We start from the raw sequence: 13888 nt of genomic DNA, 5'->3' as shown, positions 1-13888 counted from the left end.
TATCTACTTGCACTTTGACATGCTTTTGAACTGCTAGGTTTGCAGGAGCGGGGACCGAGAACCGGAAGCTCACGCCGTCGCGGGAATTCGAACCACCAACCTTCTGATCGGCAAGCCCAAGAGGCTCAGTGGTTTAACCCATGGTTTAACCCACGGTGCCACCCACGGTGCCACCCACCTTAGACTAGGGAAGGGACATTGGGAGATACCTTATCTTGAGCCAAGTCATTTGTCCAACTAGCTACACAGTCTAGCAGCAGCTCTTCAGCAGAGGGGTTTCTCCCAGTCCTACCCGAACCTTGGACCTTCTGGACGCAAAGCATGTCCTCTACCACCAAACGACAGTCTTCCCCAAAGTTAGGTCATTCTACCAAATCATTTTGTTGCTACATCTAGCTCAGTTTTGTCTACAATGATTGGCAGCAATCTCCAATGTTTCAGACAAAGGAGTCTTTCCTAGCCCTTCCTGGAAATGCCAGGAATTGAATCTGGGACCCTTTGCAGGCAAAGCATGTGCTCTACTACTAAGAATGTCAGAGAATTCCAACAGGAATGGAAACAAAAGCAGACGCGGCTGATGTCTGCTCATTTGTCCCATGTCCAGAACCATAAATCAGTCCAATGAATAGCAACTAGCATTGGCTGTTGTTGTTGTTTTCAGTCCAGTTCAGTCACTCTAATGATTGATGGGCCAGGATTGTATTGGGGGGGGGGGGAGAGATCTCTACACAGTTGTTGCCAACTTGTCTGCTCTCACAGAAAGAGAGTAGAAAAGAACCATTCTCCCCATCTCCCAAATGTTATTGGTGCCCTTCAAGCTGGCAGTGCCCCTTTGGTTTACTAGATCATGATGTATCTTAGTTCTTCTTCACCCACCATTTGTAACCTCTTCTCTGTTATTAGATCTTCCCCAACAGGGCCAGCCCAAGGCATTTTGCTGCCTGAGGCAAAGAACGAGATAGCGTTCCCTCACAGTTTCTCCAACAGGGAAAAATGATAGTCTCACAGATCCCTACTTCAGAGTAAGTCCATTATGCTCAATGGTTCTTACATCTGTGTGGATGTGTATAGGATATACGTAGCATACGTATAAGCATATTGTTTCTCCAGGTTTTCAGGCGTGGGAGGTTCTCAACTCTACCTGGAGATATTGAGGGTTTTGAAATGTTTACTTTCTGCTACATACACCTCAGGTATTACTATATATATACACTGCTAAGTTTCCATCCCTGCCAGCCAGTTTCAGAACAAAAGAGAAGTAGGATGTCCAGGTGGAAAAATCAAAATTGGAAACAGAATTGTTAGATCCAAAAATTAAGAATTTGTCAAGAATGTATAACTTGCTGTTGAAATGGAACACTCAGGATGAAATGGTGAAATCAGTTATGATTAAATGGGCACAAGATGTTGGACATAACATAATGATGGCTGACTGGGAACAGTTATGGACCACAGGTATGAAATTCATGGCATGTAATGTCCTAAGAGAAAATTTAATGAAAATGATTTATAGGTGGTACACGACACCAGTCAAGCTTGCAAAAATTTATCATTTGCCCGACAATAAATGCTGGAAATGTAATGAGACTGAAGGTACATTCTTTCACCTTTGGTGGACATGCCCAAAGATTAAGACATTCTGGGAGATGATCTATAACGAAATGAAAAAGGTATTTAAATATACCTTTCTGAAGAAACCAGAGGCCTTTCTCTTGGGCATGGTTGGCCAATTGGTGTCAAAGAAGGATAGAACTTTTTTTATGTATGCAACAACAACAGCAAGAATACTCATCGCGAAGTATTGGAAGACACAAGATTTACCCACCCGGGAAGAATGGCAGATGAAGTTGATGGACTATATGGAACTGGCGGAAATGACTGGCAGAATCCGAGACCAGGGAGAAGAGTCAGTGGAAGAAGACTGGAAAAAGTTTAAAGACTATTTACAGAAATACTGTAAAATTAATGAATGTTAGAAAAATGTTGGAATGAAGCTATATGGCTTTAGTAGAAATGTTACAAGGAATTAAGTATAAATAGATTAATAGAGTATTAAAGGGAAAAATAAGGTTAGAATCTGTTAAGATAATTAAAAGATAGAAAGCAGAGGAAGATGGAAAGGAATTGCTGAAACAATTAACAGAAGTGGAATACAAAAAGGGAGGTGTGAGGAGGTCACTGAAATAAGTGAATGAAAGATAAGATATGGAAATTGTTTGATGTCTTTTAAACTGTTTTTGTTTTGTTCTGTTAGTTTAGTGTGTTGTGTAGTGTTTTTGTTTTGTGCTGTTCTTTTTTCTTTTTATTTTCTTGTGTGTTTGAATTGTTGGAAAAGTAATAAATGTTATTTTAAAAAAACCAAAAAAAAAAAAAACAAACCAAAAGAGAAGTAGGATGTCCTCAGCACAATAAAACTGGGTAAAGGCAGGACTTTTTTCAGCTGGAACTTACTGGAACTCAGTTCCGGCACCTCTTTTACTAGAAAAATAGAACCGCTTGTACAGAAGCCAGCCAGATTGACAGTTCAACAGATCACCATTCTCCACCAGGCAGGCAGCAGCTTCACTTAGGGGTTGTAGGGGAAGCAGTGTCAAGCACACACAGTTTTGTCCTCCAATATCTTACCACCACTTCCCACCTTCCATCATTTGGAACCTGAGGCAACTGCCTCACACTGCCTAATGGTGGAGCCGGCCCCTCTTCTTCAGAATCTCGCCCTCTTCATCCAGCAGGCACAAATTTATGGTTCCATCCTATGCCTGCTTATTCAGAAATAAATCTCACGTGTTCAGTGGCATTCACACCCACGTAAGTGTGTACCAAACCGCAGTGGTAAATCTGTAAGTCAGAATACTCCAGCATAGAAGGATTTACTCCATTCACATTGTGCAGGAAACACCTACACCTGGAGTTACTATCAACTGTTCAGTCAACAGGGAGCCACAGCTACCATATGTTTCGCTCTATAAGATGTGCCCGACCATAAGACGCACCTAGTTTTTAGAGAAGGAAAACAAGAAACAAGAAAGCAACGCAAAGCCTCTTGAGCAAAGAAGCAGGAGCGCTCCCACTGCACTCAAGAGGCTTTGCGTGGCTATCCCCGAAGCCAGAAGAGCAAGAGGGATCGGTGCGCAGTGCTCCCTCTCGCTGTTCTGGCTTCTGGGATAGCTGCGCAGCCTGCATTCGCTTCCATAAGATGCACACACATTTCCCCTTACTTTTTAGGAGGGAAAAAGTGTGTCTTATAGAGCGAAAAATACAGTAATTTGGGCTTTCTGATAGATGCATCATGTTGCCCATGTTTGCAACACCTGTGTCTCACATTTCAAAGATTTCTCTTTTTTTTTAAAAAAAAAAAATGATATTTATTAAAAGTTTAAGAATTACAGAAAAAAGAGAAAAAGAAAACAACAAAAAATTTGACAAAGATAAAAAGAAAAGCATAAAAAACAATACAACAATACAGAAAAAAAAACACAATAACATTAAAACACACATCCAATGTTCCATATCTTTATCTTTCATTTACTTGTTTCATCGACCTCCTCACACCTCCCTTTTTGTATTCTAATTTAATTAATTGTTTCAGCAGATTCTTTCCATCTTTCTCAATTTTTATTATATAATTTATCTTAACGATCTAACCTTTTAATTAACTCAACAACTCCTTTCCATCTTTCACTATATTCTGACATTCAATTTACCTTAATTTATTTAGCCTTATCTTACCATAAAAAAAAGAAAACCTTAAAACTTAAAACTTAATGTACATAACTCCTTATATCATTTCTACTAAGGCCAAATAGTTTCATTCCAACATTTTCCCTAATACTCATTAATTTTACATTAATTCTCAAAATAATTTTTTAAAAAACTTTCTTCCAATCTTCATCCAACGTCTCTTCTTCCTGGTCTCGGGTTTTGTCAGTCCTTCTTGTCCATTCCATCTAGTCCATCAACCTGGTGATCTTATGTCCGAGGCTCTTAAGTCATTTCCATATCCCTTCTGCAGATCTTCTTCTTGTTTATACCTGCACTTTACTTTGTCTTTTGTTGATCTTTTTCTTAATTTCTTTCCTTTCTCATTGGGGGGGGTAGGTCTCGGGGGGACTCCAATCCAAAAATATCTCCATCTCTCCTCAGCAGATCAGCCCATTCCCCACAGTCCCATTCCCCACAGTCAACACTGTAATCCAAAAAGTATTCAAAAGCATGTTTCAAGGTCCTTCCAAAATTAAGAGCCCTCACAACTCCAGGCCCCCCCTGGTCCACTCCAGATTCAAACTTCAAGAACAGCGGCTTATGCTCCTGCAAGGCCTCGGATCTCTCCATTTGTGTTACTTGAGGTTCAACAGCAACCTCCTCCATTATCTTCTGCACTTGCGCTTGCCCTGTCAAAACAAGTTCCTGGGCTGGTTCCTGAATGGTTTCTATATGGGTATTCACCGTTTGTCCAAAGTTTTTAACTGCAACGGTCATCAAATCCATATTCTCATGCATCTGCTCCAGCAAGGCGCTTGTCTTGCAAAAAGCAAGCACCAAAACTTCTTGTAAACACATTTTTATTCAAGGTCAGAGTCTGGTCTCACAATCCTAATCTTACAGCTGTGAAATCCCCAGATCGACTCCGGCAACAAATTAACAAGCTCCCTCTAGAGGAGACAATTTCTATTTGTATCCATCTTTTGAAAGCAGGACCAACAAAAAAAGAATTACTTTCATTTTTCAAATGCTTTGTTTCTTTTGAATGCAAGAAGCAACATTGGAGTCAATTTGTTTCTCTCTTTTTTTTACTATCTGTCAAAAGACGTTCCATTCACAGTCGATGAACTTCCCCATAAATTTCTGTCTCTGACACCCCGTTCCCAGGTTTGAGACGGTGGAAATTTATCTTTCTTTGCTCTCTCTCCTGCAGGCTTAAACAGTCAAAAATTCCCCCCCCCCTTTTCTCCTGCTTCCAAGAGGGGTTTTGGTGGTAATATCTGAAGGAAATTTAGACCTTTATATACGACTTTCCAGACTTTAGCTTACAAAGTTTTTGCTTCAATCTATTTACAAAAAACAGGAGGCGGACTTCCTGTTTAGAGCCTTCCCGCTTCAGTGCCAAATTAAAATGTTTCTTAATCCAATTTTCCGTTCTACTCACGGGTACTTGTTTAGAGTCCAATTGTCCACAGGAAAAAGTCAGCGCTCTCCGGCAACGGCTGTGTGGCTTCACTCCGTAAAAGTAGCGGTTGATTCAAAACACCACGCCACTCACCCCACGTCGCTTCGGATCCCTGAAAAAGGGTTTCCCTGCGAGTAGGGGAGGCGCTCCTGGTGTCAGCCGAATCCCACGTTCCCAGGCTTCCTCTGCCTGGGATTTTTAGAGGGTCTCCACCTTCGCGCGGCGGCAAGACCCAATTTTCACGGAGCGGGTTCCTCCCGGTCAGAGGAACTCCGCCATTGCCGATGGCGCTGACCCGGAAGTCACATTTCAAAGATTTCTCATAGAATCACAGAGTTGGAAGGGACACTGAGGATCATCTATTTCAACCTCCTACAAAGCAGGAATATGCAGCTTTCCTTTAGAGGGATCAAACCTGCAAGTTTGGCGTTATCAACATCATGCTCTAACCTACTGAGCTATGTGTATGATCATTTTGGTTACCAAAAAAAAAATAAAAATAGAACCCTAGGCCCCCACCTAAAAATATGTGCAAAGAGCCCTAACAATTAGCCCTCCCCACCACATTGTTAACTAGATTCACTCTGCTTTGAAATACCAGCAGAGCAAAAAGAAATTAAGATATGACTGAAGGCTTTGTTATGAATGTGCAGAAAACATCACCAAGCACAAACTCAGCTTTTAATCAGGTTGGGTAGCAGTGCTTCATTTGAAGAATTCAAAGTATTCCACTGTGACTTATTTGCAAAGCATTTTAAGGATAAAATTGCTGGCATCTGCTGGGACATTGACTCCGCTCTTTAGAGCAGATGAATCTCAAGCGGTGTCCAGAGCACTGTCGAGTACTTTTGTGCTGGATAAGTTTCAGCTGGTGAGGCTCAAGGACGTGGACAAGGTGCTTGGATCAGTCAGGGTGACTGCTTGCCCTCTGGGTGAGATGGTTTAGGCCTATAACACTGATCCTGACCTGGTTGCACTGACCCCCAATTAGTTACCTGGCCTGATGCAAAGTCCTGGTTTTGACCTACAAAGCCTTAAACAGCTCAGGACCATAACACATCAAGGACCGCTTCTCCTATATGAACCAACCCAGACCCTGCAATCACCATCTGAGGCCCTTCTTCGTGTGCCTCCTCCACAAGAGAGGTCCAGAGGGCAGCAACTGGCCACTTCTGTGGTGGCTCCCCATTTGTGGAATCTTCCATGGTTCCAGTTACAGATGGGTAGCCGTGTTGGTCTGCCATAGTCGAAATAAAAAAATTCCTTCCTGTAGCACCTTAAAGACCAACTAAGTTAGTTCTTGGTATAAGCTTTCGTGTGCATGCACACTTCTTCAGATACACATTCATTTGTGGAATGTTCTCCCCAGGGAGATTCACCTAGTGTCTATGTTACATATCTTTAGGCACCAGGCAAAAGCATTCCTCTTCCTCCTAGTCCTTTGGCTAATTAAACCATCTACGGCTCTTTCAACTGAAGGGCAACAACATTGTTTCATTACTATATTGTGTGTGTGTGTGTTTATATTGTAAACTGCAATCCTCAGATGAAGGGTAGTATATACCGTTCTTTTCCGTGTATAAGACTAGGCTTTTTATTTAAAAATTACGTTCAAAATTGTGGGTCGTCTTATACACAAATACAATCTCTCCTCCCCCCCCATTTTCTCAATTTGGGGTTCCCAAAGATAGGGGGCGTCTTATACATGTGGACGTGTTATACACAAAAAAATACAGTAAATGTAATAAAGAAATAAAGTAAATGGATTTGGCTCCACTGAGTATCATCTAAAGTAGCATCTAGATCACAGGTGGGGAAACTGATGCCCTCCCAATGGTCAGGGATGATGGGAGTCAAAGTCTAAGAGCATCTGTAGGACCACAACTTGTAGTGATCTTAGAGTCCATGATCTAGAACTAGATTTGAACTCTTGCATTCAGATCTTAGGAAAATGTATAGAGCGTTTTGCACAAAAGCATCTCCTCCCTTGGATTGGATGTGCCACACAGTTGGAGCAAGGGTGAATCAGTCCATTTCTAGCTCGTGTCAATGTTGCATATGTTCATTCAAAAACCCATTCTGCCCCCACCCCTTGTCTTTTAAAAAAAAATGCAAACAAAAATTTGCATTTAAATACATATATTTAACATGGACTTTCTCTCAGAAATATTCCTTTCTTGACACATTTTGATATTTTTCCACCAGAAACTGTGCCACAATATTCAGAAAAGCATCAAATTCAATAGATCACTATATTCCAATGTTCACTTTAGTCCAGCTCATGAAGATCTGGTTGGTTCGTCTTGGAAGTGGCAAAAAAATGGAGTCTGTCAACCATCTTTGAGTAGGGATGGACATAATTTCTATTCATTTCCTCATTTTCCCAGTCTTAAGCTCAGCTCTGCACATGCCCACATCACTTTTCCATTGGTGAAAATTCATCAACATATCAGTGCAAATTTCTCCTAATGCACACATTTTTGCAAAAAAAAAAAAAAATTTTTAAAAATCCCACGATATAATGCATTCTTCCAGGTTACTGCCACCAATATATGCATTTTTATGGACAATTTGCTCCTAGCATGTACATTTTTGCATGTTTTACATGGCTGGAGTAGTACTTTGCAAAATTCAAAGGTACATGAAACTTGACTAGTGGCTTTGTTTCAGTTTGTGTATCATTTCAGAAAGCGTTCATTCAGGAGGTTCGCCCTTCCTGGCAAACTGAACTGAATTTCTCTCCCCTCTCCGTCGGTAAGTTAGAGCATCGAAGGAGGAGTTTGCTGCATCAGAACAACGCTCCATCTGGTCCGGCATCCTGCATCCATTTCAACAGGATGAGCTTTCTCAAGCTTTAGAAAAAGATGGTGCTGTGTGTTTACTTCTCCAAGATACGCACCTAATTAATTCAGACATGGTGCAAATGATTGAAATTTCACAGCATTTAGTAGATTCTGCCCCTCGTTCTAAAGGTACGTATTGAGCGAGATGTACTAATTACATGGTTTCGCTACTTGAGTGGGTTTCCGTGAAACGCTCCCACAGGGCTGGAGGTATGGAGGCAGGAGGAGATGGTGGTAGTGGGTGAAGTTTTTATAGTTTCTTTCCCTCCCCCTCCCCCCACCTCTCTGCTTTTTTTATTTTTCCCAGGCAAGGTTTGGAGGGAGAGATCTTCAAAGGCATTTAAGATGAGCGTTCGAGCTGTGGTGCTTTTCAGCTTCTCATTCATGCGGCTTCCTTTTCATTTAATACTTTATACGGCTCGGCCTCCAGGCGCTCGAAGACGTGTGAAAACTAAGTAGCTGCTGCTGGTGGAGCTGAAGAAAAGTGCTGCGGCCCAAAATGTGTGCCTTGAACAGCCTTTGGGAGCCTCTCTTTTATGTTGCGCTCTGTTATTTATTTATTCCTGACTTGCAAGGCTTGACGGCTTCAGAGGACGGCATTGAACTCAGCCTAGGTGGGAACCATACAGAGGCTGGATGCTATTGTCACCCACCTGCCTCATAACAAGACCTGTATCCACTTCCCTCAATTGAACTGAGGAAGAGTTTTAAGATGTGGCAAGAGAAAGGAAACAGAGGAGGGGGGAGAAATGCTGGCACTGTCTTATTTTTAGAAACAGAACCTGAGAACATTCATTCCTTTTCCTTTCTTTTTTGCCCTGACCCAGAACACAAAACAGGAAGAACTATTTACCCTGGTCTTTGACCCGAGTTGTGTGTTCCTTTTTGTTGTAATCTGTTTTAAATGCTCTCAATTTTGAAATTTTATATGCTTTTAAAATAAATAAATAAGATTTTTTTTCATTATTTTCATTAAACATTACAAACGGCAGATGTAACCATGCAGAATTAATTCAGTTCCAAGCTTGTACAAAGCAAAGCTCGGCGCAGAAGCAAGGAAAGTACAGGCCATTGTAGTATTATAAGCACTCTTCTCTCATGTGTTTCATCTTAACCCAAGGATCGTATGCCTGTTTTTAAATTTAAATTGTAACCCACCTTTGGACCTGCTGGTGAAAGACACGGGATAAATTTAATGGGGATTTGGATGAAAGTGGTAAAATACAAGGGAAAGTTTGGAGGACTAGGCTTGTCTAATTTGGGGGGGGGGGGAGTGGGCAATAGTGTGACAGAGTTTTTAAATATATTTTGGTTCTTAGAAAGAACAGAGTCTATTTGGGGCATAAAACGTGGTGGGTTTGGCCAATGGGGAATCCCTGTCCCTCACCAGCTCCATGCTTGGTTTTCCTGCATTGACTGGGGACGTCTGGAGTGGGATTCTTCACACAATCAGCTAAATACACTTAGAACCCTCCTGGCCATCAAGAACACTGCACAATGAGGGTTTCCTAAACTGGGAGGGCTGTAGCTCAGTGGCAAAGAGCATCTGCTCTGCACCCAGAAGGTCCCAGGTTCAATCCCTGGCATGACCCTTGCTTGAAACCCTCGACAGCTGCTGCCAGTCAGTGTAAGCAATACTGAACTAGATGGACCAATGGCCTGACTTAGTATAAGGCAGCTTCCTGTGGACCCATGATGTCTCCACCTTTTATGGTCATGCAGGTTGAATTCCTGAATAGGACTAATGTCTACCGAGAATAGGATAAAACCCAGCATTCAGCAGAGGGAAGTGACCCACTTCAAGCAATAACTGGCAATATAGAATCACAGATTTGTAGAGTTCGAAGGGACCCTGATTGTCATCCTATCCAACCCCTTGCAATGCAGGAATCACAACTAAAGCATCCATGACAGATGGCCATCCAACCTCTGCTTAATAGAGGAAGGCAGAAATTGGCAAGAGTTTTTGAAGTGCAGGCCCCCGCAGGGTGGAGGGTACCATTTGAACTTCAGGCAACAAAGTGTCTTGAGTCAGAACTAAGAACCACTTGTCTGGATCTAGCAATGGCTTGGAAGTCCTGTGGAAGAATGCTTACCTGCACAGATTGCCTGGATGAGTGCCATCTCCTGCCCATGTTCCTTGCCCATTTTTCACACCTTACCCAGCTCTTTTGACAGCCCCGCTGAGAATACAGAGTGCCAGAACAGTACAAAATATTCCAAACGCAGCGTAGATTTGTCTGAGTTTAGATCCATGAAAAACTGGTGTGGCGTGCTCGTTTTGTCCTACATGCCTTTGCGACATCCCATAGCTTTGTTTTACTATAATTAAATCCAGCCGGCTTTTTCGATTTTTGGAGCATATGCTAATGTTTTGTCACAATCAGCAGTCTCGCTAAACATTGCTTTGAACCATTTTGTGGGACATGAAAGCAACACTTACTCAAAGAGTTGCCTAATGAAAGCCATTTCAGAAAGGAGATTCCAACTAAACATCAGGAAGAACTTTCGGGCAGGAAGAGCTGTTTGACAGTGGAATGGACTCCCTCAAATTGTGGTGGACTCTCCCTCCTTGGAGGTTTTGAAGCAGAGGTTGGATGGCCATCTGCCATGGATGCTTTACTTGAGATTTCTGCATTGCAGGGGGTTGGACTAGATGACCCTCAGGATCCCTTCCAACTCTGCAATTCTATTATTCTTTCATTCTGTTTCTTAGTAGACATGCACATGACCAGCCTCTGCTTTTCACTTACCCTTTATTATTTCCAAATCTTCCTTCCCCTCATCGTTAAAAAAGTAACTTAATTCATTTGTTCATTAATTCAGCAAAGTAGATATCATTAACTGTCATTACATACCAAGATGATTTTACGGATTTTATGAATCCTTGAATAAATTTTTGTCCCCACTTCTCTTGCATTGTTTTGCTTCCTGTTCCCAGTATTAACAACTCCAATTATCTTTCCAAATTTGGGCATGTGTACCCTCTTTCTTTTTCATGAAATCACCAAAGGTTCTCCATTAAAACTTGGACTCTCATGGGCTCTCCTGATTGGGAAGCTTGCTATGTTGACCCTTCCTATTTCTTCTCTGCCACCATCATGGACTGACTGTGTGAAAAGTTCGTGCTACCTGCTTAATCTACCCCTATCCTTTCCATCCCCTTTTCTTCCTCACCTTGCTCCCCAGAAGCAAGGAATGCAAGCTTTTCCCACTCAACCAAAATGTTGCCCAATCAGTTGACTCCAATTACCCTACTCTGACACAGGATTGGCATCCTTGGGCCCCTGCCGGGACCCACTCCACAGCAGAGGGCCCAGTGCTAACATCTAGGTCCCTACCCCTGCTCTTCCCAGCTGATGTTGCCTGTTCAGCTGGTGTCTCTGAATGCAGTGAGGTTAAAGAAGTAGCAACCTCCACTTGCTTTACCTCAGAGGTGGGGAACGTGTGGCCCTCTTGATATAGCTGAACTCTATATCAACAAGAGTTTTGGAAAACTCTCCTAGAGGACGGGCAGTGGCAGCATAAACACACATGCCAAAGGGTCAGTATACCCCCCCCCAACATTCCTCAGATGAAAATGTCCCTATTATCATCTGAGGAATCTTGGAGGGTATGCTCTTCATGGCTGTCAGCAGGGTGAGATAGGAGATCTGGTGTGAGGCCGACCCCTCCTTTAGCAAGGAACATGGGAAGGTGCCTTATACTGAGCCCAAAACATTGGCTCATCTAGATCAGGATTGTTTATGCTGACTGACCATGGCTCACCGGTCTCAGATTGTGGCCTCTCTATGTGCAACTGGAGATGCTAGAGATTGAACCTGGAGCCTTTTGGGTGCAAAACAGCTGTCCTGCCATTTTGCTATGGTCCTTCCCCCATGGCTGAAGGAAAAAAAGTTCCCTCTCCACCTGCTCCATGCAGGGGGTTTTCTGCTGGCAATCTGCCTCCCCATCAACAGCACTTCCGTAAGTGGAAACCAGTGCTTACTGGACAGTGTCATATGGATCAGGCCTATATATATAACATGATTCCCCATACTTTTAAAAATGCACCACAGCAAGAAATTATTTGTAATATTTTCTTTCCATTTGGGATACACTGCGGCATTTTTTCCCCATTCCCACCCCAAGGTTTCAGAGCAGTTCAAGGCTCTCATAATTAAGATCAAACAGACAGTATTTTAAAGTTCAATGAAGATATTAATGGGGCCCCCAAAAACCCTAGGGGATTTCATTAGTATTGTATAAGGTTAAGACTTTGTCAGTGTTTCTTTGTTATTAATAGTATATAGTACTATCTTCAGGCTTCTATGCTCTCATCTCTGCCCCACCCAGGTCCCTTTCAAGCTCATAATCCTTTTTGAGCCCTCTTTAAATGTCAAATTACTTGCAAATGTGTGCCAGTCCACCGTTCCTACCACTGTGCCTGCACCCTACTGAGATCCCTACTCCGCCACCTTTTCCCCTCTCTGTAACTGGTGACACACAGCATTGGGAAGCCATGTAAGCAAGACTCCTGTCTCCCTTTTGGTTACTGGCAGCAATGTGTGGCATTGGGAAGCCAGGGAAGCAATGCCATCTAGCCCGTCCGCCACTACTGCGCATGTTCACCTGAAATGAAGTCTGAGTGAGATAAAGGGAGCTTGCTTTTAAGAATGCATGTATGCCGCTCCATCCCTCCTTGCCCACTGCCTGACCATCTTGCCACTCAGCCACCCTGCCTTTGGACTGGCCATGGGTCACTCCATGTAGACTGACCCAACCTTAGAGCAATCCAGGACCATCTCAACCCAATTCAACTGAAGCCTAGAACTGCTTGAATCAGCCAGATTTCATTTGGGCTTTGGTTGCATCGGGGCACAGCTCTCCTGAACAGACATAATGGTGTAAGATTGCATCGTCTGTGAGTGTGAGCCTGCCCTACAAAGTTTCAAGGGTGAATAATGCAACCTGTGGACTTGGCCCTGCCTTTGAAGACTGAGTGACCCTCTGGAGTGGAACTGGAGGGTCAACATGGCAAGATGGAAGTCAAAATCCATCAAGCTCACCACACTCTGTGCATGTGCCTGTTCCCAGAAGTGTCTTCTACTTGGCTATCTTCTTTAGAACCTGGGTGTGAATGCATGGAGCTCTCTTTACAGCAAATGCACATTCTGAAATGGAATGAACCACATCCACGTAACAACAAAAGGTATGTCCTTGGTAACTGATCAGGGATAGAAGTCTCACACAACCAAGTGACCATGACAGTTGTCAAGCATAAGCCTTAGATAAGGACAATCACTTTCTTAAGAAAAAGAAAGTCCTGTGCCCAACGGAATGAACAACTTTGTTATGATCTCAACTCCATAAATCCACTCCATCAAGAGAATGAACATAAATTCTGAGTGCAATTTTAGATGGGCAAAAATGATGTCCTTGTTGGGGTGATGGGAAAGAGGCAAGCTTACGATTTACAAGAACTTTTCTGGCACTTGAGCTCTTCAAAGTAAGACAAGACAGCCTTCTAAATGCTGAAGAGAATTTGGGAAAGTAAACATTAGCCTTGCTTATCCAAAACTCCCAGCACTTCAGGGTCAACCATGTCAATATAATCTGCGTAAATAAAGCATCCAGATGTCTTAGGGCATTGTCCAATGCTTTCAGATAAATGAGCATGCATTGTCTCTTTCAGTAAAGCTAGGTGGAATCTGGAGAGTGTGCATAATTGGACTTGCATTCTCCCCCCCCCCCCCCCACACACACTGTTGTCAATGAGTGGAAGCAGTAGGCTTTTCTTATGCTGCTGTTTCCTCTCCAGTTAATGGACGATCACGCCTAGTCTGTGGTTGTAAGGGTTATATGAGACCTCCATGTGTCAGAATATCAGTTTTATTTT

Source organism: Podarcis pityusensis (assembly GCF_964106645.2).
Source record: "Podarcis pityusensis genome assembly, chromosome: 2".
NCBI classification, from domain to species: Eukaryota; Metazoa; Chordata; class Lepidosauria; order Squamata; family Lacertidae; genus Podarcis; species Podarcis pityusensis.
The sequence above is the reverse complement of the archived record's forward strand: the minus strand, read 5'-3'. Positions refer to the sequence as shown.